Raw genomic sequence first — 27365 nt, forward strand, 5'->3', positions numbered from 1 at the left:
CCCTTTTATGAAGAACCACTGGTTACCTCAGCCCACAAGAATGCGTCCCATCTGACTTCTGTTGCCTCCCATGGCCCTCCGCACAGATGCTTTCATGTTTGTATTTGTTGCTTCATTGACCAGACTGTAAACATCCCTGGCATAGGATCTTTGATGGATTCAGTTGCAGAGATTAGAAGGAAAATAAACAATTGGGACTTGTAAGAGCACAGTGATAGCATTTACACATTTATTTTGCTTCTCGGAAGAAAGGTAGGTCATGCAGACTTTGCAGAAACTATTACCTTTAGGAGAACATCACCAAATGGCTATCAAAAGAGTGTTACCTATAGCAATACATGCTAGTTTCAGAAGCACGTTCTTTGCCCTTTCCAACATCTCTCTTAGAAAAGCCAAAAATGGAGGGGCTGAAGCCAAGGTTATGGCTGATTCACCCATATTAAGTCACAATATCTAGAGGGAGTGATAGATAAGAAGAGCAATACCATCCCGGCTCTGGAGCCTATGCCCATGTGTATAACATCAGAGAGACTCTCTGCTTTACACTGACTTTATACTTGTAAGTGGCAGGGACCTGGCACTACCTTTCTCACCATTATTTCCCCACTAGCTAATAAAGGATCTGGCACATATTTAGTGAATTAGTATTTCTTAAGTGAATCACAAATGACAGAAAGTGTGATCTGTGAGAAAGAAATATGCTAATGCTTCTGAAAGTTAAGGAAAGGTAGAAGCCCCCAACATGTCTCCGTGTATGCATGTGTACACTTGAATTGTGACTTCAGTAAGACTGACCTTTCTGATCCATCCCAAAGGTGGAGCACAGGTGACTATTTCAAGCTTTCCCTTGGGGGAAAATTAGGTCTAGCACCTACTAGGTCAATTAAGTCTCTGTTGGGAACATCAACTATTCAACCATTTATCTTAGCCCATGAGACCCTGGGAATTCCAATGAGCCCCATAAGGCTTTTACCTTTCAACCTCAAACAGAACTAAGAACATAGTAGTTGATCTTGTAAGTCATGTGGACTTGTACTAACAAATATTAAAAAGCTGGCTTTTAGAGTGAATCAAAGAAAAGATAGCTGCTCACATATCTCTGTCTCGATTGAAATTTAGGTTTTCTCTGCCATACCCTAGAACTTTTATAGTTGGTATTTTTTGCATTATAGGGAATTTGGGGCTCAAGAATTTCCAAGGATTTCCGGTGACCCACTTTTACACAAACGTCTTTGTCGCTCACAGAAGGCATGGATCCCTGAAGCTGGCTAGTGATCTCAGCAGCCAGGTCTCTCAGGAAATTCCAGGTTACCCACAGGCATTTCAAGAGTCCTAGAAATTCTCTAATGTACTAACCCAAACACACATGGGGGGGGGCAGGATTTTAACATGGACAGATTGACCCAGAAAGCGTGGGGAGGTATTGACTCTGTTGAGCCCCTGTGTGTGCTGCGGTTGCAGGAAGGGGGGGCCTCATGCGGTTTGGGGGCCTTTCTTTGGTATCCAGCAGCTCTCTCTGAGTAGTATCTGTATTTGGTTGGTGCTCTCCCATCTTCCAGGATCACCAGAAAGTGGTTTTAGTTGCTGTTTCTGAGCACATAGCAGGCAGCAACAGCCAGCAAGAATGTCTTGGCTCTTCTGGCCACAACTCCTGTGCTCCCTGACCCCAGCCTGAATGCATATCTGGGGAGGAGGGTGTCTGAAGGGGAGAAGAGCAAGCGACAAGCTCCTTTGCTGTTGGCTTCACCTCTAACCACAAGAAAATTTTCCACCACTTCCATTATTTCTGGCACAGAGCCACACCTTAGGAAGACAGACTTTCTGTTCAGAGAAGAGGAAAGATGGGGGTCTGGTGAGGAAGTACATGAAGCAGTTAAAGAGAAAAGGACAGTGGGAAAGCAAGAAGAGAGAAACAAAGGCAGAAAGGAAAGCGATTCATGCCGGCCGTTGATGGGCAAGGCCAAACATCTGGGCAGATCTCTGAATAGCAAAGTGTGTACAATGAAGTTAGACTTGTCTAGTTAATTATGAATCATGTTCAGTCAATGTGCTTTGACTTAATGACACTATGATAGTAATCCCTTTAAATTCTGTGTCACTCAAAATAACTTCAATATCCATGGAGGGAAGAGCTGTGGAGTTCAAGGTTGCTTGATTCATTATTGAACAAAATCTGGATTTTCCCCCAAATAGCTCCATGATGCATTTCCTACCTCCCACCTCTAAAAATAATAAATAAACACACATGTGAACACACTGCCTTGTAGGTACCCAGACTGCCTGTGGGTCTGATTGCTTCTGCAATCTTGTGGCTTTTTCTTCTATTCCAGAAATCACGGGAATGCAAAGGGGGAAGACTATTGATTACAGGAATAACTTGCAATCCTCTGTGATTTTTATTTTTCAAGAATCACCATTCACACACTTGGGTGCTAAGATTATTAATGGTTGGAAATTATTTGCAGTGCACCTCAGAAAAGATTGAGACATGTCACTATGACTTAAGATCCATAGCTCCTGGAGCTGATGGTTGCAGACATTCCAGGCACAAAGATTATTGTTGTCTAGACACAGAGGACACAGTGAGACACTTTTCCCATCCCCAACAAGAACTACAAAATAAAGGAAGTGATGCTATTTCACGAGTTAAACTGTAAGATAAAATCATGGACTAAAAGATTTGCTTTTATTATCTTTACTTTTATTATCCACAGAGAGAAGCAAGTTTCTGAGGCACTCTGTGTCCTGGGAAAGAAAGGTGAGAAAAAGGATAGAGAAGTATACAATGAAAGAGAGGGAAGAGGGGATGCCAGTGTACCAAGCATTTCCCCAGACAGGAGGGAAAGATAGTACATACATATATAATCACACAGGAGAGAGAATGGAAAGTTGGCAGAACAAATTAGGGTATGGAAAACAGCTCCCTCTTGCCCTTGAGAATTTTTAAACTTTCTTCAGATCATGAGTCATCATTATCTTTCCAAGGGTGAACCTCTAGGTTCTAAATACACATCCTACCTTAAGAAGATGTTTCTGGAAAAGACTACCAAGAACTTCAGGCATTAAGACAATTTGTCTATGTTTCTAATTAAAGATTCACTTTTAACAATTGACCTTTTACCTCGAAGATGTACATTATGGTTGCTCCTGTGAGTTTTTTCAAAGTTTTAAATTGAACCAAATTAATTGTTATAACATAATGAAGTAATAAACCAGGCTTTGAAATGTAAGTCAGTGCTAATTTTAGCATTTATTAACATTAAAGAAGATTTTCTTTTACCTCTGACAACTCTGCTTGCTCTTTAACCTGGAGATTGTGGGGTGCTCCCAGGCCTGCCCTTCCTTAACAGCTTAAGTCCTTTGGGAACCTATTCATTAGAATTTCCTAATCTACCCAAAGGCCAGTCTAAGCTTGGGTTAAAACTAGGAAGAAATAAAAAAAGGTGGGGGGGGGGGGTTGGTATTTAACACTTAACACCACCTAGTGGAGCGAGGACCAGCTTGAAGAATCCTGGCAAATTAAACCAACAAAAGGTGCTGGCGCCAGCTCAGTGGGCCAGGGGAATTTTTAAAATATAATTAGAGTCTGTCACCTTTTATCTTGGGTCAGTGGACACATTCGCCCCATTGACAGCCCGTTTAATCATTCTCTCTATTCACTTGAATGTTAGAGAATTATTTGGTGGAGACAAGCTCAAATAATTGATTTAAATAAAAAGAAATGAGAGAGAAAATGGTTTTTAAACTCTTAAGGCAATTTGTTTAAAATTCATAACCTAGTGATAATGATGGCGTCTTTCCTACTACCATCAGGGGTTCTCAGGCTCTGTCCTCAGCCCTCTGTAGTTCACTCTGTACTCACCGTCTGTGAGAGGTCACCTCCCAAGCACCACAGCTGTTGATGGCTCCAAGAGTGTGCCTTTCATCTATGGCCATGTTTCTCAACCAGGAAACACCAGAACAAAGCTCCAGGAGGTTACCATTTAGGGACATCTTGCCTGTTTACCAATGTATCCCCAGTATCTACCATAGTACCTCATAGTAGGTATTCAATAAATATTCACTGGATGAATCAATCAATTTCCAGCTGGCTCTCACTCAGTCTGTTTGCCAAACATTTCCAGACTCAAACTCATAATTTTCCCATTTTGGCCCCTGGTGTTATTCGAAAAGAACCCGAAATTTGCAGCTTGCAATCAGCTTATGTTCCCCTTCTCTGGGCCCTATACAGTGTCCTACCAACTTCTCCTTTAATGTATCTGATTATCTCCTTTGTGTCCCTCCCAACAATCAAGGCCACAATATACCTCTCAGGCCTTTAATATAATAATAGTTCCTGGGGCACCTGGGGGACTCAGTTGGTTAAGTGTCTAACTCTTGATGTCAGCTAAGGTCATGATCCCAAGGTCGTGGGATAGGGCCCCTTGAGATTCTCTGTCTCTCTCTCTCTCTCTCTCTTTCCCTCTGAGCCTCTGCCCCTCTCATACTCATTCTGTCTCAAAAAAATACATAAATAAATTAATAATAATAACAATAATAGTTCCCCTTCTGATTTCCTATTTTCTCCAGCAAAGTGATACTTTATCATGGCACAGCTTCTTTACTTCCTAGCCTATGATGGCTCCATGCTTATGATCAGACCGAGCACCGAAGCAGGAATATATCAAGGAGCAGGCACTGCATGACTCTGCTGACACAGAGGTAGGACTCTGATACACTGGGAAACCCTGAGAAAGTTGCCTTTCTACCCTGAATTTTCATTGCTTCATCTGTAAGTTGTAAGGTTTGCAATAGATGGTTTTTAAGATAAGTCCACACTACAGTGCTGCCATTGGTATCCTGCCAACGCCATAATATCCTCCATTAATTTCACATTCCTCCTCCATTTAAACTGTGTCCCAACCTCCATTCCATATAGACAAGTTATCTTGGGCTCCTAGCAGGCTCCCTGGTCTATACCAGTAGACTCAATTCTAGCACTTGACCTGCAATTCCTTCAAGGTCTAATTCAAGTCCAACCTCTATGAAACCTTCCCTAAGTCACCTGTCTACCTTGACATCCCCTTCATTCAAGCCCCTGTAGCAATATCACACTACCTCCCCTAGGCAGATACTCCAGGATGAGAAGATCTCATCAGGGAAATTAGAATGAATCTCCAAATGAAAGGGAGTGGCAGTAAGTTCTAAACTTCCAAAAGCATGTTCCCAAGATAAATATTTAAAACCAATTCCTGTTACTTATATTTTGCTTTGAAGTTACATGCATAAATGACATGGAGAAAAAAACGTATCCTCTTGGTAATTAATGTGGAAGAATTTTCCTCTGCAAGAATAGTGTATGTGTTTCAAGAGATAAGGGGGAGACTCTGAATGGATGAAACCCCAGAGAACAGGCTCAAGTAAAAGTAGCTGATCCCCAAATGTCCTTTTAGGACGGTGTTTCCTATTAACTATTGGATTTTCATTTTGCTGAGCGCTAGGAAGAGTGTAGTATTCCATTGTGACCGGATATTGAGTGGGTCTTTTCCTGTTGTCTAGAATTTTTGACATAGTCCCAAGCTGAGAACAATAGAGGAAAGGTGGCCTCACATGCCAAGGAGAGATGTTCAATACACACACAGGACTTACTAAAAATAGGACCACTGACCCTGTGATTCCTGACCTCATTACATACCTGCTGCCTGTTGAAGAGAAGCCTGGAGGCATATCTGAACACAGAAATCAGGGCCTACTTCCCATTACAGAATTACAAGTATGGAGTCCTGTTTGAAGAAAAAAAGAAATCAGGTTGTTTCTCCTAAGTTATAGGCAGAATAGACCAGGATGGTGCTTAAGAATGCGGCCTTGGGATTATACAGCCCTGGTTTCACATCATGGCTCTGCCTTTTACTACCCAGAAAATCCCAAGGAACTTCTTCTTTTTGAGTCCCTTTCTTCATCCTCAAAAATGCAGCTAATAACAGCACCTACTTCACAAGAGTCAAAGAATTAAAAGGATTAATTCTTAAAATGAGGATCAAAAGAAGGGATGCTTATACTGTATTAACACAGAGCCCATCACTTGGTCAATGAATGTGAGGTATTGTTAGGTACCAGACATTCAACTAGCCAGCGGCAGAAATTCAGCTCAGGAAGGCACTTTCTTCTTCATCTAGAACACAAATATTTATTCTTTAAATGAAAAATCCCTTTCCTGCTTCATATGAGATTTTGCTTCCCAAGTAAACAACTGTAAATCTCAAGTACACATCTGGATCGCAGCGGCTAATAGAGGGACCCAACGGAAAGCGTGCAAAAATTATGAAAAGCCCGGTTTGCACAGATTCCCTAAAATTTTGCAGTTGATGGGGGCCCTCCAGTGGGAGAATCATCTGCTCAGTATTAAACTGTTTCCCTTCTCGGCGGAAATGGTGGGGGAAGGGGAGAGAGGCAAACCATGAGAGACTCTTGAATGCTGACAAAAACTGAGGACTGATGGATGTGGGGGGGAGGGGGGATGGGCNCACTGAGTGTTATGTGGAAACTAATTTGACAATAAACTATTTGTTAAAAAAAAATATTAGAACAAAAAAAATACTGGAAACTTTTTGAATGCTGAAAAAAAAAATAAAATAAACTGTTTCCCTTCTCTCAGCAAGCATAGTTATCTTTTCATTTTTCCTAATTGTTGTGTATAATGGTGAAATAACAAAAACAAAAACTTTAGGACACACATAGAAAAAACTCTGAGTCAGGAACTATAGCTTCATACAACCTTATTCTCAGGAGGGTGGTTGCTCTATAAAGACAAAATTGGCTGTGCTGTTAACGATGACATCACTGAGTGCCTGTTCTGTTCAGCATCAAGGAACATTGAGTTACGCTCATTATATTTTTCCATGTTACCAATAACTCTCATTTTGCCTCGGTTAAAGCACATTCCTCTCGGTGCCTGGAATACACAGACTGTCTCTTCTTGAACTTGACTGATCTTGCCACAGATGGCTCCTGTGACCTTGGAAGTCTCAGAGCCATGCTCAAACCATCTGAGCTAATTGGCTTAGACACTCTTAGGGATGAGGCAGGGACCCCCACCTCTAGGATAAAAACACCCTAGTTCTAAAACAGTCTGTGGGAAATTTGCAGGGTCATGGTCGTGTTATTTGTATGCAAATAGGAAAAGAAAATCCATTCCAGCAGGCTGCCTTCTAACTACAAATACCAGAAGTTATAAATACACAAGAGGAAAACCAAGCAGTCTGTTAGCATTATCTCCGAATTCCTAGGAAAGTGAGCCAGCTGCACCAGTGGTTACAAAGGGCTTGGGCAAAATCCTATGGCCCTTGGCATCAGATATTTTTTATGCTAATTTTGTAAATAGCAACTTTTGCCTTACATTTTCCTGGTTAAACCAAGGACAGCATAACATATATGTTTTCTTTAGAACTCCATTTATATCGTAATCTCTTCTCTGTGCTGCTCTTAGAGCAGCAGGAAGCCCCAGATTGATCTCCAGGCTCCCTCAAGTTTTTTCTGACGTCTTTCCTAACCACCGGAAGTTACCAGTAAACACTCAACTCACTACCTCCTCCAAGTTCAAATTCAGGGGGAAGTTCAGATCCAGAGGCTTTAAAGCAGAGTTCAAAGTTAGTCCATCATCATTTTTCATCCCTAGCTAATAACTTTTTTTTCATTTTAAAGGTTTCATCTAGCTTGCAGATTTGAGCAATTTATTAGCCCCAGTAGAACAGGAATGAACGCTTTAGCTCTTGACATTTTACCTGGGTTCTTGGAAAGCCACCAGCAGCACAAGATGTGAGGGGAAAAATTGACCCACAGCACCATCTCCTGGCCTCATCTGGTGTGTTGCACTGAGAGAGAAAAGCGTCAGGGAACAGCTGACCGCTTCTGAGTGACTTTCAGGCCCATAAAGTGCACCACTCCGGCCCTGGTATCAATGAACCATACCTCAAATATGAAAGTGTGACTGTGGCCTTCCCCGAAATCCCCAGGACACTGATTAGTGCCAATACTAAAATCCATTAGGTAGTGTAAACCCAGGTGCACTAAAAACTGGCAAGAACATGCAGATGTTAAAAGAGAAAATGAAAAAAATGCTCCGTGACAGGAGAAAACTTCCAGGAGAATAGTGGTAGGAGAACAGAGCATCACATATGATCCTAAGCATTAAAACAAAAAGGAATAATGACAAGTGAGATGTATGAAGGTGGCAACCAATATAGTTGATTTCTTTTTCATAATGTTTATTGGGGGGGGTATTTTTTATTTTTATTTTTTTAATTTTTTAATGTTTGTTTTTTTTACAAATAGTTTATTGTCAAGTTGGTTTCCGTATAACACCCACTGCTCATCCCCACAAGTGCCCTCCTCCATGCCCATCTGCCTCCTCCCCCCCACACCCATGAGTCCTCAGTTTGATCTCAGCATTCAAGAGTCTCTCATGGTTTGCCTCTCTCCCTTTCCCCCACCATTTCCCCCCATCTTCTCCCCCATGGTCCTCCGTTAAGTTTGCCTAATCCTCCTATACATGCAAATATTTATTTATTTTTGAGAGAGAGACAGAGCATGAATGGGGAAGGGACAGAGAGAAAGGGAGACACAGAATCCAAAGCAGGCTCCAGGCTCTGAGCTGTCAGCACAGAGACAGATGCAGGGCTCAAACTCAAAGACTGCAAGATCATGACCCGAGCCAAAGTCGGTCACTCGAGCCCACTGAGCCACCCAGCTGCCCCGGTTGATTTCTTTTTCTAATACCACTTAATAATACCTAGTGTATGCTCAGTAAATGCGGACACATAGGTAACCAATAGGTCGTTTGCATCAAATTGTACTAAACATACAAAAAGGACTAATCCAGACCTTACTTCATGATGGTATATCATACCCACAGGAAATATCCTCCAGGAAAAAAACCAAGCACACCTGACACATGGTGACCACTCTCAACCCTACATAACAAACCATGCTTTTACTCCCCTAAATCAGCAAATTATGTAGGTAAGGGCATCCCTTAAACTGAAATGATGTGAGAGCATTAATACCTATCACTAATCTCCAGGAAATGTTACCTGCCAATCATATAGTCCCTGAAACAGTCATTTCTAAAATGGGCTTCCATACAATCCCTTGGATAACTTATTAAAAACAGATTTCCAGGTCCTACTCCGAGATCTGCTGTAACAGAATCCTCGGGCTGGGACTCAAGAAACTGCAGGTTCAAAATGCTTCCCAGGTGATCCTAAGTATAACCAGTCCATGAGCTCACAACTGGGGCCCACGTGGGGATCACAGCTGTATCTTATTGAAAAGGGGCAACCGATCCAAAATCCTCAGTACTGCGTGGCTCACAAGAGATGTGGCTTCAGCTCCAGATCATCCAAGGTAAACATTTTTTACTACAGAAGTTTGCTTACAGTCAACAGGTTTTCTTTCAGGTAGACCATGTTTTAGTGAAGAAATAACTCAATTTGTATATAATTGGTGGCTGCTTTCTTCCCGTAACCTTTCCATATGAACTATGAATCGGGATCATTATAATATTGATGGAAGTTTGAATCCAGGAAGAAAAACGTCTTGGATGATGGGGAGTGGGGTGCACAGTTCCCCAAAGGAGAGACCCCTTCTGGCCCCAAAACTGTATTGATGATCCTGGAGCATTAATTGTAATGCTGGACTCAGAAGCTCCTTTGCAGCAAGGCTGGGGGCTGGCAGATTAACTAAATGCATTTACAGCAAATTTCTTGCAGCCAATTTGGAATGAATGGATAAATGCCAGAGCTAAGGGGGAAAGTGAAAGGAGGCACGTTCCCTTCAAAATCCTTTCCGAGAAAGGTCCACCTTTATCCCCTTGTTGAAATGACTCTATCCTACTCTTCGAGTTTCACCCATTCTCATGCACCTATCGGAGCCCACGTGTCACAGTATTAGAGCTGACTGGGTGATGTGCACCCCAGTCCACCTGAGTCTATGCCTCTCTTCCTTTGTGTGCCCTGATGCACCCAGAACAGGACTTTGGAAAGCTCGGCAATGTTAGCTGAATTTTTGCAAAGAAGTTGATGAGTGGATTGGTTAAGGAGCAAGAATGTGTTGCCACTGACGGTGTTGATTAGAACAGCTCTTTATTTTAAATAGGAACCACAGTTCCTAATGATACAAGCTTCAAGGGAGATAACAGATGGCCTTAGCAACGTTGTCACAGGTACACTCAAGTATCTTTTTGGCTATGAGTTGTTAGCCATGACTTAAAGAGGTGTGTAAGCCCTGGACCGTCTGTTCTCGGCACAAGACAGAGCAGGGGTTATGAGACTTGCAGAAACCTCTAGATTTCCCACCATCTGTCTGAAATCTCCCAATGCAACTTTCTGACAGTGGAAAAAGAAGGGGTGTACGTAGAGAGTGGGGCTCTGTGAAGGCCCCAGGAAGGGCAGTGGAATAGACATGAAAATGGAGAATAGAAATCATGGGTGTTGAAAGCTAATGTGCTGTGATAGTCACAGAAACTCTCTGGGTTCTGTTGAATATGATATTAAAACTGTCTATGGTTCTGCATTTACTTGTGCTGCTGGGGAGGAGGAGAGGAGAGTGATGTCTCCTATAAGTGGAAAACCAACAAGGGGCAAAACAGAGGACAAGATTTTATGACCGGGAATTCTGTAGTTGCCTTCCTCTCAGTGGAACATCTGAGTAACCTACATGTGTACCACTAGTCAATTGCACAGAATACCATTTTCATTTATCCTATTTCTCTACGAAATCTCTGCTAAGCTATAAGACAGTTACTTTTGTAATGTAATGTAATCAACCCATGAGCACATACCCTGAGCGCCTACTGTTTAACCCTGTGTGCTGTGGAGACTGTCGCTTTACAGAGGATGAGCTGACTCATCCTGGAGGGACTTCATCCGTAAGTAATGAGACACAGATTTATGAACCTACCAGTGAATAAAAAAACACACAGACCTATTGGGTGACATAGTCAAAACAGGACAATATACATAAGACAGATATCTAAAGTGCTTGTTAAAGATAATTTTCAGTCACTAGTTCAGAATGATCTCATTTATTATAAATCCATACTGTAGGTTTGCCCTTCCCACATCAAGCAAAGTTGATGTATATAAAAATTTAGGTTTATACCAGATACCAAACAGGGAGAAGCAGTTCTGTTTATAAAATAAACATTCATTTTAAAAGAGGATTTCTTGGGGCTCCTTGGTGGCTCAGTCGGTTAAGTAGCCAAGTTCAGTTCAGGTCATGATCTCAAGATACGTGAGTTAGAGCCGTGCATCAGATTCTGTGCTGACAGCTCAGAGCCTGGAGCCTGCTGTAGATTCTGTATCTTCCTCCCTCTCTGCCCCTCCCCTGCTTGCACTCTGTCTCTGTCTCTCAAAAAATGAATAAAAAAAATAAATAAAACATTAAAAAATTTTTTAAATAATAAAAAAAAAGAGAGGATTTCTTTTAGCTCCTTTGAAATTTTGAGCTCTTGGAGCAATGTGAAAGCAAGCTTAAGAGTACAGTCTCCAGAGCCAGACATCTGGGTTCAGTGTGAACTCTGTTAGTTTGTTGCTGTGTGACTTTAAGCAAGAGCTGCAACCTCTCTGTGCTTCAGTGGCTTCATTTGTAAAAGGGAAATAATAATAATACATTCCAGTAGGGAAGTTTCAAAGATTAAATGAGTTCATGTAGTTAAAGCTCTTGGCTCTGTGCTTTACCCTCATCTGCTGCAAAATGAGGAACACAGGACTGTCAGGGCCAGGTGAGTGAGAAGCATCTGGACTAAATAGAAAATTTGGTACTAGATAGAAATATGTTTTCTCCCCCAAAAGATCACAACATATATGTTTATATCTCTTTTTTAAGCAAATAGAAGATATTCCTTTGGGAGATGCAAGAAGAAACCACAATTGCTGTTTATTAGATATATATTTTTCCCCTTTTGTCTTAATCTTAGAGCAGATATACTGCCTCTTTGACATCAAATTAATGACCAGATCTTGCCACCCACTTCAGAGTCAATCCTAACCAGTTAGAAAGGGAAGGAAATTTCCAGAGAAACTTGGAAATCGCATTTCTAATTAGATGCTGAAATTCCTCCAATCAGGAATGACAGTCTTTGCATTAGAAAGATAGACAGGTGGCTGGTAGATAATTGCTCCTTAAATAATTAACTCTGGATGATAAGTATTTATCATTGCTGTACTTAGAGAAACCATGCTTTCTGATCTTTCACAAGGTACCAGTAAACATTTGGTTGAAAAAAATGACCATAATAATTAATTCTTTTCATTGAAATGAGGTCACCGTAAAACTAAACGTAAAAGGGCACCTGGGTGGCTTGGTCGGTTAAGGATCTGACTTTTGATTTTGGCCCAGGTCATGAGATCGAGCCCCAAATCTGGATTCACACTAACAGTATTGAGCCTGCTTGGGATTCTCTGTGCCTCCCTCATGCTTGCATGTGCGCTCTCTCTCAAAATAAATAAAATAAACTTTAAAAGACCTATAAAATAAAACTAAAGGTAAAGATCAATTTAACAAAAATTCATGGGAAGTGAAATACTGATTCAGAGAATATTCTTACGTTCTGATTTTGTCTGGGCTTAGAGTTAAAAACTAATGGCCCAAATAAAGCTAAGTGTTTTCTTAGAACAGTGGGTGGAGTTCAGAAGATAATAATTTCATAGATTTTCTGAATATTGGTTCAAATCCAGTTTGTTCTGGATTTTTATTTCAGTCCCTGATGTTTGTAACTGTGTGTGTGTGTGTGTGTGTGTGTGTGTGTTATCCCATCTAAGTTGTCTTTGAAAAATGGGGGGGGGGCCTGAATGTTCTATCTTAATGAAGTTTTGTATTTAGGGGCACCTGGGTGGCTCAGTCAGTTAAGCATCTGACTCTTGATTTCAGCTCAGGTCATGATCTCAAGTTGTGACATAAAGCCCCACATCAGGTTCTGCACTGACCGTGTGGAGCTTGCTTGGAATTCACTCTGTCCCTCTCTCTCTGCCCCTGCCATGCTTGTACGTGCTCGCTCGCTCTCTTTTTCTCTCTCTCTCTCTCAAAATTAATAAAACATTCTATAAAATTTTTGTATTTAAATATAATAAAAATACAGAAAAAGGTGCAGACCATAAACATCCTACTCAGTGAATTTTCACAAATGGAACACAGCTGTGTAATCAGCACCGAAATCAAGAAACCACTTGACTACAACCCAGAAGCACCCTTATGCCTCCTTCAAGCCATTATGCATTTCCCCAGAGTAAGCTCTATTCTGACTTTTAACTACATACTTTCGTGCACAATTGAACATTGCTGTACACCCAACCACAAAACTTAACTGGCACACAAAATCAAGCCTTCACAGTTGACTCGCCAGAAGCACTTGTGTAGGCAATTCTGCCCATCTTGGCCGGGCTCTCCCCCATGTCTAGGGGTGGGGGACAGCTCTTCTCCAGAAGGCTAGCCAGGGCACGGCTGTAGTGATGGCTGAGGATAAAAGACAGACAGAAATCTGCAATAGTTAGGCAAGATTTCCTATTTAGGCAAGATAGGATGCAGCAGAGCCAGGATTAGCATGGGCTAAGACAGTAAGTTGTGCAAGTGCAGGGTCACCTCCTGTCCTGACTGAAAACTGGCCATTTGTTCACTATGATATTTTTTTCATTAACTGTGATTTTTTAAAACCACTATTTTCCTTGACTGCTGAGATTTTGGGCCACCCCTTAAATTCTGTGGCCAGAATAAATGCTTTGCTTGCTTCACCTAGGGTGCCAGTAATGCAATGAATGACCACAATTCGGTTTGGCTATTCTTGTATTTTATTAATGGGGATTGTGCAGTATGTATTCCTTTGAGTCTGGTCACTTTCTGTAACCTTATGTTTGTGACATGCATCCATATGGTCATGTGTAGTTGTAAATCATCCATTCTCATTGCTATATAGACTTCCATTGCCACAAAGACATCACGGTGTTGATGGGCATTTGAATAGTCCCAGTTTAGAGCTATTATGAATAGTGCTGCTTTGAACAATGTGCTTTGAACAATGCGCTTTGAACAATGTGGTATAAATTTCTGTCAAATATGTATGCATTTTGATGGGGCACATACTTATGAATGGAATTGCTGGGTCAGAGGGGTGTATATGTTCATTTTGAGCAGACAGTTTTCTGGCAGCTAATCCCTTTAGCTTTAGTAAGTCTTGATATCTGCCAGTGTTAGAGCCTCTAAGTTTCATTCTTTTTCAAGATCGTCTTGTGTGTTCTTGACACTTTGTGTTTCTAAATAAATCTTGAAGTATCTTACCAATTTCTCCAAAAGAAAAAAAAAAAGCCTGATAGGATTTTTATTGGGTGAGCTTGGAATCTCCTGACTAATTTCGGAGAAACTGTCATCTTTGCAAAGTGCCTCCATACCTTTTTTTTTTAATGTTTATTTATTTTGAGAGAGAGAGAGAGCAAGTGTGAGTGGAAAAGAGACAGAGAGAGAGAGAGAGGGAGAGAGAGAGAATTCCAAGCCCTAACAAGGGGCTCAATTCCACGACCATGAGATCATCATCTGAGCTGAAATCAAGACCTGGGCAATTAACCAACTGAGCCACCCAGCCACCCCCATATCTTCTTAAATGTCTCTCAATGTCTCATACCTTTGTGTATCCACTTTGATTGAAATAGGTAGCCAGTAAGTACATAAAATAGGTGGTGAATAAATGCATGGTTGGTACAAGGCTTTACTTTTTTTATTTTTATTTTTTACAAATAGTTTATTGTCAAATTGGTTTCCATATAACACCCAGTGCTCATCCCCACAAGTGCCCTCCTCCATGCCCATCTCCCCCCTCGCCNCTTTAAAGTCTGGTTTGTCTGATATAAGTATAGCTACTCCAGCTTCTTTTGATTTCCTGTAGCATGATATGTATATCTCCATCCCCTTACTTTTAATTTGAAGGTATCTTCCAGTCTAAAATGAGTTTCTTGTAGACAGCATATAGATGGATTTTGTTTTTTTATCCATTCTGCTACCCTATGTCTTNATACAGAGCTCCTTACTTCCTCAAGAGACTATTTTAAAAGGAAGCCCTTTTGCCTTGCTGGGGCATCCTGCACTGGGGCATCCGCACCCTCCCGTAGGGCTGTAACCTCTGTAGCACTGAGCCAACGAGCAATCAGGGAAAGGACTTGCACGCTGGGAGAGAAACTGGCTGCTGTAACCGCCTCAAATGTGCGTGTCCATCAGACACCCGCTCTTGCAATAATCGGTACAAGGCTTTAAACTGAATTACAATTGTCAGACACCGTGCTTGCTTCTGAACTTGTCCTTCCACCCTTCTGGGTCTTGGGTGTGCTCTTCCTTGTCAAGTGGGATTCCCTTTCTACCCTCTGTCCCTACTGCCTGAAAAAAAAATCTAATCTTCCTGGGTGACTCAATTCAAATTTTACTGCTGTACAGCATTAGCAGATCTTCCTGTGGTCTCCACTGCATTCTCCGTTAACTGATTTTTAAAATCACTGCAGAGTATTATGAGCTGCTCCATTAAACTCTTGGATGCTACCATAGCTCACCCAGTACTTGGTAGATATGTGATGAATAATAAAAACCAGTCATCCATTTTTTTGTTGTTCATTTGCTTGGCTTAAGTCATTTGTTGGTTGGTTTACTTGTTTTGTCTATTTGGGACTTCATTTAAGTGTAGTCAAAAAAATGTAGTGTCCAAGTTTGGCACTCTGGTGCAGGTCAATTTGATTTTTGTTTCTCTATTCATTTTGATTTGAAAATATTCATATACACTCAGTCTCTTTCCAATAAGGTTTTGAAGTGCACACGTTGAGCTAATTTATGTCACAGCTTCTCAGTTCGATTTAAGGAAAACCATCAATTCTTGATTTTTGTTTTCAGGTACCCTTAGCAACAGAGCTCATGAAAAGACAGTCACACCTCCAGTAACCACTAGGTGGCAGTTTCACTCTCTAGCAGATCAGCTTAACAATGTCACGTGCTGTCTTTTAGGGAGTCTGGGGTAGGCCAGATAAACTGTGGGGTAAAGCTTAAATAGGCCTCTTAGAGGAAAAATAAGCCAAAAGCTGGCCCTGAAGGAAATGGAATTATGGCGAAAACAGCACATGGAAAATGGAAAGCAATGCTATTAGGTATTATTTCACTGAAAGGTTAAGCAAAAACTAAATTAACCACCTCCAACAAGCAGTAAGAAAACCTATACAGGACCAGAGACAGCACATAGTGTTGGAGGGCAACAGAGTGTGCTATTACCTCCACAACCGAAGCCCGGCCCTTTGGGGCAGGGGACAAGGGTGAGGGCATATCACTGAGCCACTGGTAACATTCTTTAATTCTCCTGGGAGGAAGGAGGTTTGGAGGCTTCAGACAACACTGAATGGAACTCTGCCCAAATGTTTTGGGCTGACATTGCTGTTGGGCACAGGATTATAGGAGTACCACGCCAAAGTTTTGCTCTGCATTTGAAAGGTAGGGACAGAGGACATGTATTAATCACTTGTTCCATTCAAGGAACTTTATGAATCTTATTTCACTTAACCCTGGCAACAACTTTATGATTAGGTAGTCTTATCTCATTTTACAGATTAAGATCCCTGAGGTTCAAGGTGGGTATGTATCTTCTCCAAAACCACAAAGTGAGAGGTTGGAGATTGAAACCCAGTACTCTGATATCTGCCATGACCCCAGGCTGATTCCCAAGGAATCCCTCCACCCTCTCCTGAGAATAATGAGAGCACCTCTCTCCGTGGGTAGCTGTGGGAAGAAGGGGATAATGCTCACAGGGAGCTTGGCATGGTGTCCAGGGCATAGTCACCACTTGGTATATGGTACTTCCAGAGACAGAGGGTCCTTCCCCACCTTTTCTGGACCCTCAGAAAAGGCCTGGGGATGGACCTCCCTATTTTGCCCTTGTTGATCTCCCCTAAAAGTGACATCTCCACCACCCAAAGGAGAATTTCTCAAAGGTCCTTGTGGCAGGAACTGAGCCAGGTAGCAGTGGCTGACCCTGAGCAACTGACCTCAGTCATCCTTAACCCAAGACTGGGTGGGTCCCCTCTCCTGGACCATTACAGAAGAAACCCCTGAAGGGCTCTGTTGAGTCTTTCCAGTTCTGACTAAGTTTGATAAGGGACTTCCTGGACTCAAAGTGTTAATCAGGGCCAAGACTTAGCTCTACAGAAAGCCTAGGTTGATCCTATAACAGCAGATCCAGACATTCCGTGGGCCCATCTCCAGTAGGCCACCCATAGACCTTAAGGACACCAACTAGAAAATGAACCTTGAGGGGACCGTAAGCAGTCTTCTATCAGGACTGGATTGTTTTGTTTTGTTTTTATTTTTATGCCACAAATTCCTTCTGGCCTAAATTAGGGACACTGAGGCCCAGAGGAAGCAAGCAATGCAGTAAATGGAATCTGTATGCCTCAAAAAGGCATCGACACCTTGGGTGGGCCTGAGGATACTGAAGCCCTGGGCAAATCTGTCCTGCTGACCTCTTGGTTGTTAAAACATGACACCCACTCGTAAGCCTGTGACAGGATTTCAGTTGTTTGCACACACAAAGAATCTGAGGGATAAAATTAACTACTTTTTTTTTCTTCCTTTGCTACCAGCCCCACAAAGACTGTTCAGAACAAAGACATTCAAATCTAAACCAAACTGCCAGATTCATAGGACACTGCACCAGCTTTGAGTTAATAACCACTGGGAATTACAGTCTGAGTGAACAGGAGCAGCTTCTTTGTCTTTCCTCCTGCTGTGGTGTGAGCTGTAAAAGAAACTAAGGAGAAAAGTGAGAGAGACGTTTAAAAGAAGAGCTATTAAAGCACTGCTAGGAATTTACCCAAGGGATACAGGAGTGCTGATACATAGGGGCACATGTACCCCAGTGTTCATNTAAAATAAAACAATCTCTTAAAAAAAAAAAAAGAAGAGCTATTAAGAAGGTGCAGGTAGCTTCTCCCCTGCTGTCCTCATCACCACCACTGACCTCAACCCTTAGACCTTGTTCCAAGTGGGGTGGTGGGGAGGAAGAAAATAAGGAGGATTCCCCACAAAGGATCCAAGGAGAGGAGAGACTCTGTGCTGTGACTTAGTTGGAGTTCCCTAAGTAACAGCCCCACACACACTCCTGCCACTGAGTCCTGGGGAGAAAGGGACCTCCTTTCCTGGAGGAGGACAGGAAGCAGTGGAGAGCTCTATGTGCTTCATGTAAAGGGCAGCCTTTAGCAACATCTCTCCCAAGGGCCAAGTGGGTAGGGATGCCAGTGGCAGATACCAAGAGACAAGTAAACCTAGGTGTACAAGGAAGCGTATAACATCAGAAGGAAGGATGCCCTCCATGTCACCAGAACATGGCTGACCATAAAAAAGGACTTCACCTCTGGTAGTCACCACCGAAATTAGGTGTGAGAGAGGCAAGAAAATTACATTCAGTTATAAAATATATTCCACCTGGCAACCATCTGTATTTGTATTTGCTGCCATAACTTTAGCAGATTAAAACACAAATCCAGTATGTCGCAGTGCCATGGGCCATGAGTCTCACTGGGCTGATATCAAGGCATCAGTAGGGCTCTGTTCCTTTGTGGAGGCTCTAAGGGAGAATCCATTCCTTTGCTCATTAAGAGGTTGGCAGTTGCATGAGGTTGTAGGACTGAGGTCCCCATTTCTGTGGTAGCTGTCAACTGAGGTTGCCCTTAGCTCTCTCTCATCTTTGCCTGTAGCCCCTCACATCTCAGAACCAGCAGTGGGGTGTGGAATGCTTCTCACACTCCCATCTCTTTGACTCGTCTTCAATAGTCCTGTTTGTCTCTCCACACCCAGGGAAGGTTATCTGTTTTCAAGGACACGTGATTAGAATGGGCCTACCCAGATAATCCAGGATCACCCCTTCATTTCAAGGTCCATAATATGAATTATGCCTCCAAGATCCCTTTTGCCATGTAAACTAACATATTTATGGGTTCTGGAAATTGGGACATGGAGAGGGGGGGGACACAGACATTTTTCTATTTACCACACCATTATATATTCAATAAGTACAGTAAAACCTTGGATTGCAAATAACTTGTTCTGCGAGTGTTCCATAAGATGAGCAAATATTTCTAATAAATTTTCACTTGATAAATGAGCGATGTCCTGCAATAGGAATAGTACATGATGCTGAATGTCACGTGATCCCGACCGAGCCCATGGTTCTTGAAACTCACTTTGATATACAAGTGCTCTGGATTACATGCACTTTTCAGAACAAATTATGCTCTCAGCCAAGGTTCTGCTGTGTTTATTTAGAGCCAGATGCTGATTATCAGGAAGTTAGGGTAGAGGGGAAGCTGGGGTGGGGATGCAGCACACAGACACATGCATCCTAGGACCCCTTTGCAAGACTCTAGGGGGTGGCATTTACATAAATTGCCCTGCGGATTGTACTCCCCCACACACACACTGCCCAGTAACCCCTTGACTTCCCACCCCTCATCCCTGAGTTATGCAGGCTAAAGCCTGGACTAGAAATTGCTGAAAGTCTCTGGAGATGATCCATCCTGTTCTGCTGGGTCCAGGTTCACCCATACAGAAAGACAACAAAAGCAGAATAGGACCCCCAGAGAGGACTGGGGATAGAGGCTTCTCCTGCCCTTTACCCTGTTTTCTGACCTGTTTTCATGCCCTTCTTCCCCCATGGGGGCTAGAGAGGAAAATGCTCATTGTCCTCTTGAGCCCCTTATAACTTCACATCATAAGAGAGAGATGGTCAGAAAAGTGTTGGTTTCTCACTAACTGAAGCCCCTTCCGATGAGGCTCCCTGGCCTATATTTTGCAGCTCCAGGACTCATGGGAGCCACTGGTTCTCTGTTTTTTTTTCTCAACCACAATCACAGTGAGTCAACATAGTGTCAGCCCTCAGCCGGGAGGCCACAACCTCAGAACAGCTCCAAGAGGAGCCACTTTCTGGTGGGCCTGTCCCCGTGTTCCTTCCAGTCCTGGGCCTCTCTGAACTGCCCGGCACCCTGCCCATGTACCTGAGCAGCAATCCCTCTGGCTCAGTGCAGTGTTTCCAGAGCCAGGGCGTGAAGGTGAAGGCAACAGATAATCCAGAAAAGAACTCATCAGCCCAGTGTGATGAGCACATACCTGCACTTGACCAAAAGCATCTCAGGCTCTTTGCTGGAGACCAAACTTGAGATGGAAGCAAGTTGGCAGGGCACTTTGCTTCCCTCTGCTGTGTCTGGAAGCCAGGCCTTGACAGCTAATAGTCTTCGGAAATGTCCACATCACAACACCTACCTCATTCTGGCCAAGCAGACTTCCAGTAGGAGGAATGGCTACCAAGAAGGGTGCTCAATGCCCCCTCATCTAAAGGGCTCTTTATGACTCACTACAAAACCTGATACATCAGTGGTGGCTATCACTTCTGTTTCTACCACCTAAAATTTGCAAGCAGGGGAGCCCTTGCAGGGTGGCGGCAGTGATGCCTTCACAAACATAGCATCCCTTGTTTTAGGATTAAGTCACTGACAGATACCCTAAGTGACACAAAACAAATTGATAGCAAGGAGGAAACTTGTTAGCAATTATAATCTCCAGACAATAGCTAGGTGGCTTGGAAGACTTACTTTAAGGAATACGCCACCCCCATCCCCCCACCCCCTGCTCAAATCTACCCAGCTCTGGATTACTCAGTCTCTGACTAGCAGATCATACAGATGTGCCCCTGGGTCTCTGTTGAAGGATACTGGTCTCCAGATAAGCCTGAGAGAGAGTTTTCCTCTCTGATCTTCCACCTAAAAGCACCACTGCAATGACCAGATTAAAAATGTCTCTAATCACATGCACACTTATCTTTAGTAATGAAGCATGGCAAAGACCAGCTGCTATTTACTAAAAGGAAGGCACAAGGCTATTTGATCCTCCACAGCCTCTGGTTTTTGATTACAGGTATATGTGGCTTCTGTTAGAAAAGTTATAACCTTTTCCTCTTGTTCTGATCTGCTTTTAGTAAAAGTTCCTGGAAAAAATACACACCTCCTTAAAATATCCATGTGTATCTTTACATTTTCCTACCAACTTCCCACATTTCAGCCTCAATGGGTTCATGAACCAATTAATAGTTCAACGGTCTGACAAACTGTTACATAAGGGATGATCGCTCCACCACCCAGAATGGGAGAGCCCTTGACCACCCCCCAACCATTTTTGTGCTACCTCAGAACTGCCGACATCATCTCAACCACCTGACTTTGGGGAAGTAGAGACAAGTCCTCTCTTCCTTTGCATTGCGGCTAGCCCACGTCATAGACCCAGTCTCTTTGTGGGGACATAATCTAATGATCTTGAGCCCACAAAATCAGCAGCAAAAATAAAGTCACATGTTGAAGAATCTCTTCAACTCGGGAAATTTAGAAGGGAATTCATTAACTGAGAGCATCTGCAGTGCATGAGAGTATCTGTGCATGAATGTACAGAACATGGAGCCCCACTAGCTCTCATCAACTGAGAATGTAAGACAGCATAAGGAAAAAATTTTATGTCTGCTCATGGGGATAGCAATTTATATATAAAGCATTTCAAGAAACAACAACAAAAACTCCACAAAGATTTATAATGAGCCAGAACTTAGATGACATTAAAAGGAATAAAGGATACTATCCCTGGGTTGAAGGTGAGACCCTTCTAGGTGGGCAGGTAAAGGTGGGAAATGTTACTGTGGGAGTCTCCTATGCTCTGGGAAGATAAAGCTCTTATCATAGAACATCTGAGAAGCTTCTCAACTGTCACATTACTTCTTAGGAACATTAAACGTAGGTGTCCATTCATGTCCTGGGATTGGCCTGAGTTTCACATGGGACTTTGGAAGGAGCTTAGAGCCTGTTCCCTCTGCTCCAGCCTACCAGCCTTAATGTTACTCCTCTAGCATCTCAAGTTTGTTCCCGTGGAAGAGACCTTTCCCATCATTTCCTCTGTCTGGAATATTCCTTCCCCCAGCTCTCTGCATGGTTGAGTCCCTCTTGTCATTCAGGCCTTAAATCAAACTTCTCCCCTCACAGAGGCTCTCTGACGCCTTCTCTGAAGTAACCCTCCCCCCTGAAGGGCACACTGTCCCGCCGTCCTCTCATTTTCTTCTTGTCACTGTCTGGTCTGATCTGGTTTGTTTATTGCTTACTGTCTCATCTCCCCCCATACGAGTGTGAGCTGTATGGAAGCAGGGCCCTTGTCCACCTCGTTCACTGCTGTGTTCCCGGGTGTCACATGGTGCCCGACACATAGCTGGTAGACAGTAAACATTTGTTGAAGGAATGTTGAAAGGCATTTTCAGATGTTTGTGTTTGATGGCCTCAGAATTCCCCTGGGGGTAGGACTTTAGGAAGAGAACAAGATAACTGGACCTCAGGAAGTCCCATGAGTAGACAAGGACTCTGGTGGAGAGGGTGGGACCAAGCAGCCAGGAGGTCCAATCATTGCTGTTCCAGCTCAAGTATAAGGCTGTGTTATGTGATTCCCAGCCCTGACCCCACCCCAGGGAAGAAGGTATAGAAGTATAACATATAACCGCCACGCCAAGCCTGTGATGGAAACCCTTTGGAAAGATCTCAACCCCAGAGAGCTTCTATGAAGATCTCTGAGAACAAAGACACTGGAGGCTAGGCTAGCCTTTTATGCCTCAGAACATCTTCAACTCAGGAAATGGAAGAATGCACCAAGTTTGAGAAGTAACTATTAGGGAGTGTAATTTAAGCCAGAAAAACTATCTGATTCCCTGCCTACCACCCCCAAGATGGGGAAATATAAAGCTCACTAGAGAGGAGGTGAGAAAGAAAAATTTAGAAGAGCAGTGAGAAGTAAGGTGCCACCTTGCCCCTTGCTACTACCTAAACCCAAGGCCTTGTCCTGCATGAGGGAAGAGGGACCACAGAAAGGAAGGAGGGCAGAATGGTCTCTCAGTGAGGTTTAGAGAAGGTAATTATCTGACAAGCAGGTAATACTGGAATCCTTCCTTCTGCCCCATCTCAAAGTTTTCTGAACCTCAACCGCTACAGATCATGCCCCGCAAAATACGTATTATAATTCTCATTCTCCAGGCAAAGGTGAAGACCAAAGTGTAATGGTTTGGGATAGATCGTGTGCTTGTTTGCCTGCCAAACCATCAACCTTACTGGTCTCCTCCCTGTGTTAGAACCCTGTTTTAGGGGATTGGGGGGCCAGTGTCCAGGGGAGACTGAACCCCTCTGGCACCCCCGTAAGGAAATCTTGATTAGACTAAGGCAGTGGCCTCAATGCTGCCTGTACATTAGAACCATCTAATCTAGTTAAGTCAGCATCTCCAGGGGTGAGTTGTAGGCCTCAGTAGTTTCACAAAGCTCCCCAGTGATTCTGATATGCATGCAGGGCTGCGACCCACCCACCTAAACCACGAACGCTAATTTCTCTTCTCACCAGCATGGAGGGAAAGTGTCTTGGGCCTGTGAGAAAGCAGGATTCTCTTTGAAAAATGCAAGTATTGTATTGATGAAACAAACCGTGTTTCCCCTTGAGGTGTGCCTGCGACTGTGGACATCATCTTCAGAACGAAAAATATGGGAGAAAGCCTGGATACTTGAGCTGTTCTTGAGCAAATGGACTACCCAACCCGGGAAACTTCCTCTCTCTGGACTTTCTGTTTAAGTGAATTCATATAGTTGACTTGGCCAGATTCAGTTGGACTTTTCCATTGCTTGCAGCCAAGAGCATCCTAAACAATATGGTCGTACAGAAAGTGGCAGAACTGAGAGTCAAGCCAAGTCCACATCTAAGGCTCCCAGTAGAAGCAGAGAGCAAGGCAAGGCCAGGGACCATGGCGAGGCTCAGGTCATGGATTGCTAAAAACCACGTTTTTCACTTTTTCACTACCAAAAGATAGTTTATGGTTATGATTTTTTCTTTTCCTATTTTTTTATATTTATCAGAATCCCCATCCGAAAATAAAGACAAATGTTGTCTAGAGAGTTAATTGACAGCTTCCCATGAAAAATTAATCAATTTGGAAAGTCCAGGTTAGATGTTTAGAAACGTATTTAAATTAGTAGCTAAAATGACGAATCTGGATTGTATTGGATTTTAGTTAAATATCCATTAAATCTACCCACCTAGCCAGTCAGCTCAGTGGCTAATGGGTCTAACCAGTTTCTCAGCCAAATTGAGCTTTCAGTTCAGAAATTTTCCATTTGGGGCCACCAAAGACACTAGGAAGGTCCCTTTTATTCTTTGGTCATAATAAAATAATCAAATCTCCAGGGAGAAGCATCACCAGAAACACAAGTGTTTTTTGGAAGGTTCTGGTACCATATCACCAAGGCAGCTCAAGGAGAGGTGGTTGTATATTTCCACTCACATGCAAAGTCCAGATGGCCCAGAATTTCTGCAACAGTACTGAGGGACTGCCTGAAGGTGGCACTTGTGGATGGTACACACACAGCATCTGATCTGGCAATTTTACCATCTGAAAGGAAAAAACTCAAGGCCAGTCTTTCTTTTCTTCCTGATGTAGTTAATTGCCTTAAGTTAACACACAGCCTAAGACTTTGTGGCACAAAAAGGCTAACAAAATTATAAAAGGTATAATTTGGAGATTCTGTCACGAGCTGTGATGATCACACCCTAATAGGTATAAACGCTCTGAAGCACTAATGCTTGGTGACGAGGGTGCCTGAAGGCAGAACAATGCCTGCATTAGCGTTCAGCTCCGGAGAGAAAAACCTTTTCTGTCTGCAATTACTAATCTGCTATTCTTTGCTTTAGAACACATCTACTTGATGCTTGCTATTTTTTTCAGGCATACTTCCTCCCATCANGTAAAATCTGCTTTTTACACTTTGATGGGCGTTGAAGTCACTGCCTGATAGAAAGACTCAGAGACTCACCTTGCAGGGGCTCTTTCTAGCACTGGGTTTGTGAGGCTTCGACATTCAAAACACAGTCATCTGGACAATATCACAATGCCAGTAAATTTGAATTTTCTGCCCTATTTCCCAAGCCTGAATCCTCACGTGTATGCCACTTATGTACTTCCCACTGAAGCCCTATAAAAGCATATCCTTGCTTCCCTGGAGAGTAAGCTGGTTCTAGAATAGGAATTGCTAACACTTTCTCTTGCATCACTGTGGCAGTCACAGACCTCCTGCCTCCCTCCTTGGTTCCACATCATCACCACCCTACACCTGATTACCTTCCCACCTTGACTAAGGCTATCTCCCATGGTTCATCCCTCTACTTTTAGAAGATCCCAAACTCTGAGCTAGGGCTCTTCTGGTTCTTGGCTTATTCCCTTGATGATAAGATCAAATCCTACCGAGGAAAGCTTTTGGGGGGAAGAAGTTGAGTTTACCTTCCCATTGAGAAAATTCTTTCTGATTCCTTTCATTGTTAGGGACCCTGGACTGGGCTGAAGTATGAATGCAGAAAGGTGGCCAAGATGGAGACCAATAGAAAGGGACTACCAGTTGGCATCACTCTAGCCTCGCCGCTCCCATACTTCCTAAAACTACAGCTTCCTATGAAAAGGAAGATCTTCCCTTTGTCTTCCCTCCACCTCCACTGCCTGGTGGCCTGGCCTGACTCTCTGCCACCCACCCCTGGCTTGCTTTCTTTCAAGGTCAATCGTCTTCCCAGGGTTGCCTCTAGAGGGAAGTAGTTCAAAATAAGGGAAACAGAAAGGCAGACTTGTAGCCTCAGTTGAGCGATGTATTTTCCCCCTTGGGCCTCAGTGCATTCCCTTAATCCGCAGGCATGCTTTGAGTAGATAACTGTCAACCCATCCCCTGATATCTCTGGACAATATTGTCTCCCAGACTAACTATAGGTCTTTGAAGGGGTTCAATGAATACATCCATCCATGCCTTTATTCTCACTTTGTATGCGCTTCGGAAAAGGCACCTTCCCAAAGTCTCCCATCCATCCATAAGCAATTTCAGGGCAAGAGGGAAGCCCAGGAGAGCCTCTGACCCATGCAACAGTATATGACATTTAACAGGTTTCATTATCTTCGCATTTGAAATCTTCCTGTTTCTCCATAAATCTAGCCAAACCCAGGAAGTAAGCCAATGCCGAAAATCAGCGCCCCATGGATGCCCAGAAATCACTGGCTATAGTTACCTAGATCCTCACCAGAGGAAGTCTTAACATATTTGTTCTTCCCAGATGTACTTGCAGTGACCTCCTGTCTTTCAGGCCCAGCACTCCCACTGTGTCGCTGGCCTCCCTCATAGCAGATGACTGCAAATAGCCCTACATTTTGGGTGCTGAGTGCTCAGAGGGCTTTTATATGGTACCTCAGGTAGTCATGACACTTCCCATTATCCTTCCCATACTACAGCTGCCTGACATGCAAAGAAGGTGAGCAACTTCCCAAAAGTAAGTGACTCAGCAAGCTATGCATAAAGCACCACAGGAACATCAATAGCATCCATGAAAGTACAGTTAACAACAAAATGAGTCACAGCTAATGTTTATGGAGCGCCAGGCATCAAGCCCTGTGCCAGGTGCCACAGAAATGTTCTCTCCGTCAACCTCACATTGGCTAGTCGGAAATTACATCAGAAGCATGGAGAGGTTCTCCCACCAAGGAGAGGGAACACATTTTTTAAGAGGCCCTAATTTTTGGCCATCTACCCTGTTGTCTCTTGTTCTGACCAGTAGAGTTTCAGATGCGCTCGGAACAGACGCAGCTCCCCCCACAGCTCCCTCTCAAGCCCCTCTTCCGGGTCATAATGGTAGTCGTGTCTTGGATACCAACTGTGCTCTCCCCGTGCCCCAGAAGCTCTAGCTCTGTCCCTGGGGATTGTCATTACCCCCAGTTTAGAGATGAGAAACCCACAGCTCAGATTCGCTAAATAGCTTGTACAGATTCATTCAGCTTGTAAAGGAGGGATTTGGGGCCAGGGGAAGGAAATAGATGAGCCCATGTCCAGCTCCAGGGCAAACAAGGAAAGTGAGGGCATCACCCGCAGAGGAAACAGCCTGGACGGGAGTGTGAGGAAGTGTGTTTGGTTACGACTTGCAGGTAGATGGACACGGTGGGCCTACAGGGCAGTGAAAAGAGTGAAGGAATATGACCTAGCAGTTAGCTCGAAAAGAAACTTGTATGCCATGCTGAACGATGGCTCTATTCTGTGAGCCAAAGAATTTTTTTAAGTGTTTTTATTTATTTTGAGAGAGAGAGAGACAGGGTGGGACAGGGGCAGCGAGAGATAGAGAGAGAGAATAGCAAGCTGGCTCCACACTGTCAGCACAGAGCCCGATGAGGGGCTCAAACCCCACGTACTGCCAGATCATGACCAAATCCGAAGTTGGGCACTCAACTGACTGAGCTACCC

General features: G+C 43.3%; 1 long non-coding RNA gene across 10 annotated transcripts in view; it reads left to right on the plus strand.

The window, feature by feature from the left end:
* The window catches only part of LOC144231987 (uncharacterized), an 807055-nt gene that overhangs the window by 712177 nt on the left and 67513 nt on the right, over positions 1-27365 (plus strand). Inside the window, exon 9 of one of the 10 annotated variants that reach the window (XR_013335264.1) lies at positions 2715-2726. The exons of the other annotated variants lie outside the window; for them this stretch is intronic. This is a non-coding gene — a long non-coding RNA (uncharacterized LOC144231987). Of the gene's footprint in view, positions 1-2714; positions 2727-27365 lie in introns of those variants that run through there. 10 annotated transcript variants of the gene reach the window in all.

The sequence above is a fragment of the Crocuta crocuta genome, unplaced genomic scaffold (assembly GCF_008692635.1).
Source record: "Crocuta crocuta isolate KB4526 unplaced genomic scaffold, BGI_CrCroc_1.0 scaffold102, whole genome shotgun sequence".
NCBI classification, from domain to species: domain Eukaryota; kingdom Metazoa; phylum Chordata; class Mammalia; order Carnivora; family Hyaenidae; genus Crocuta; species Crocuta crocuta.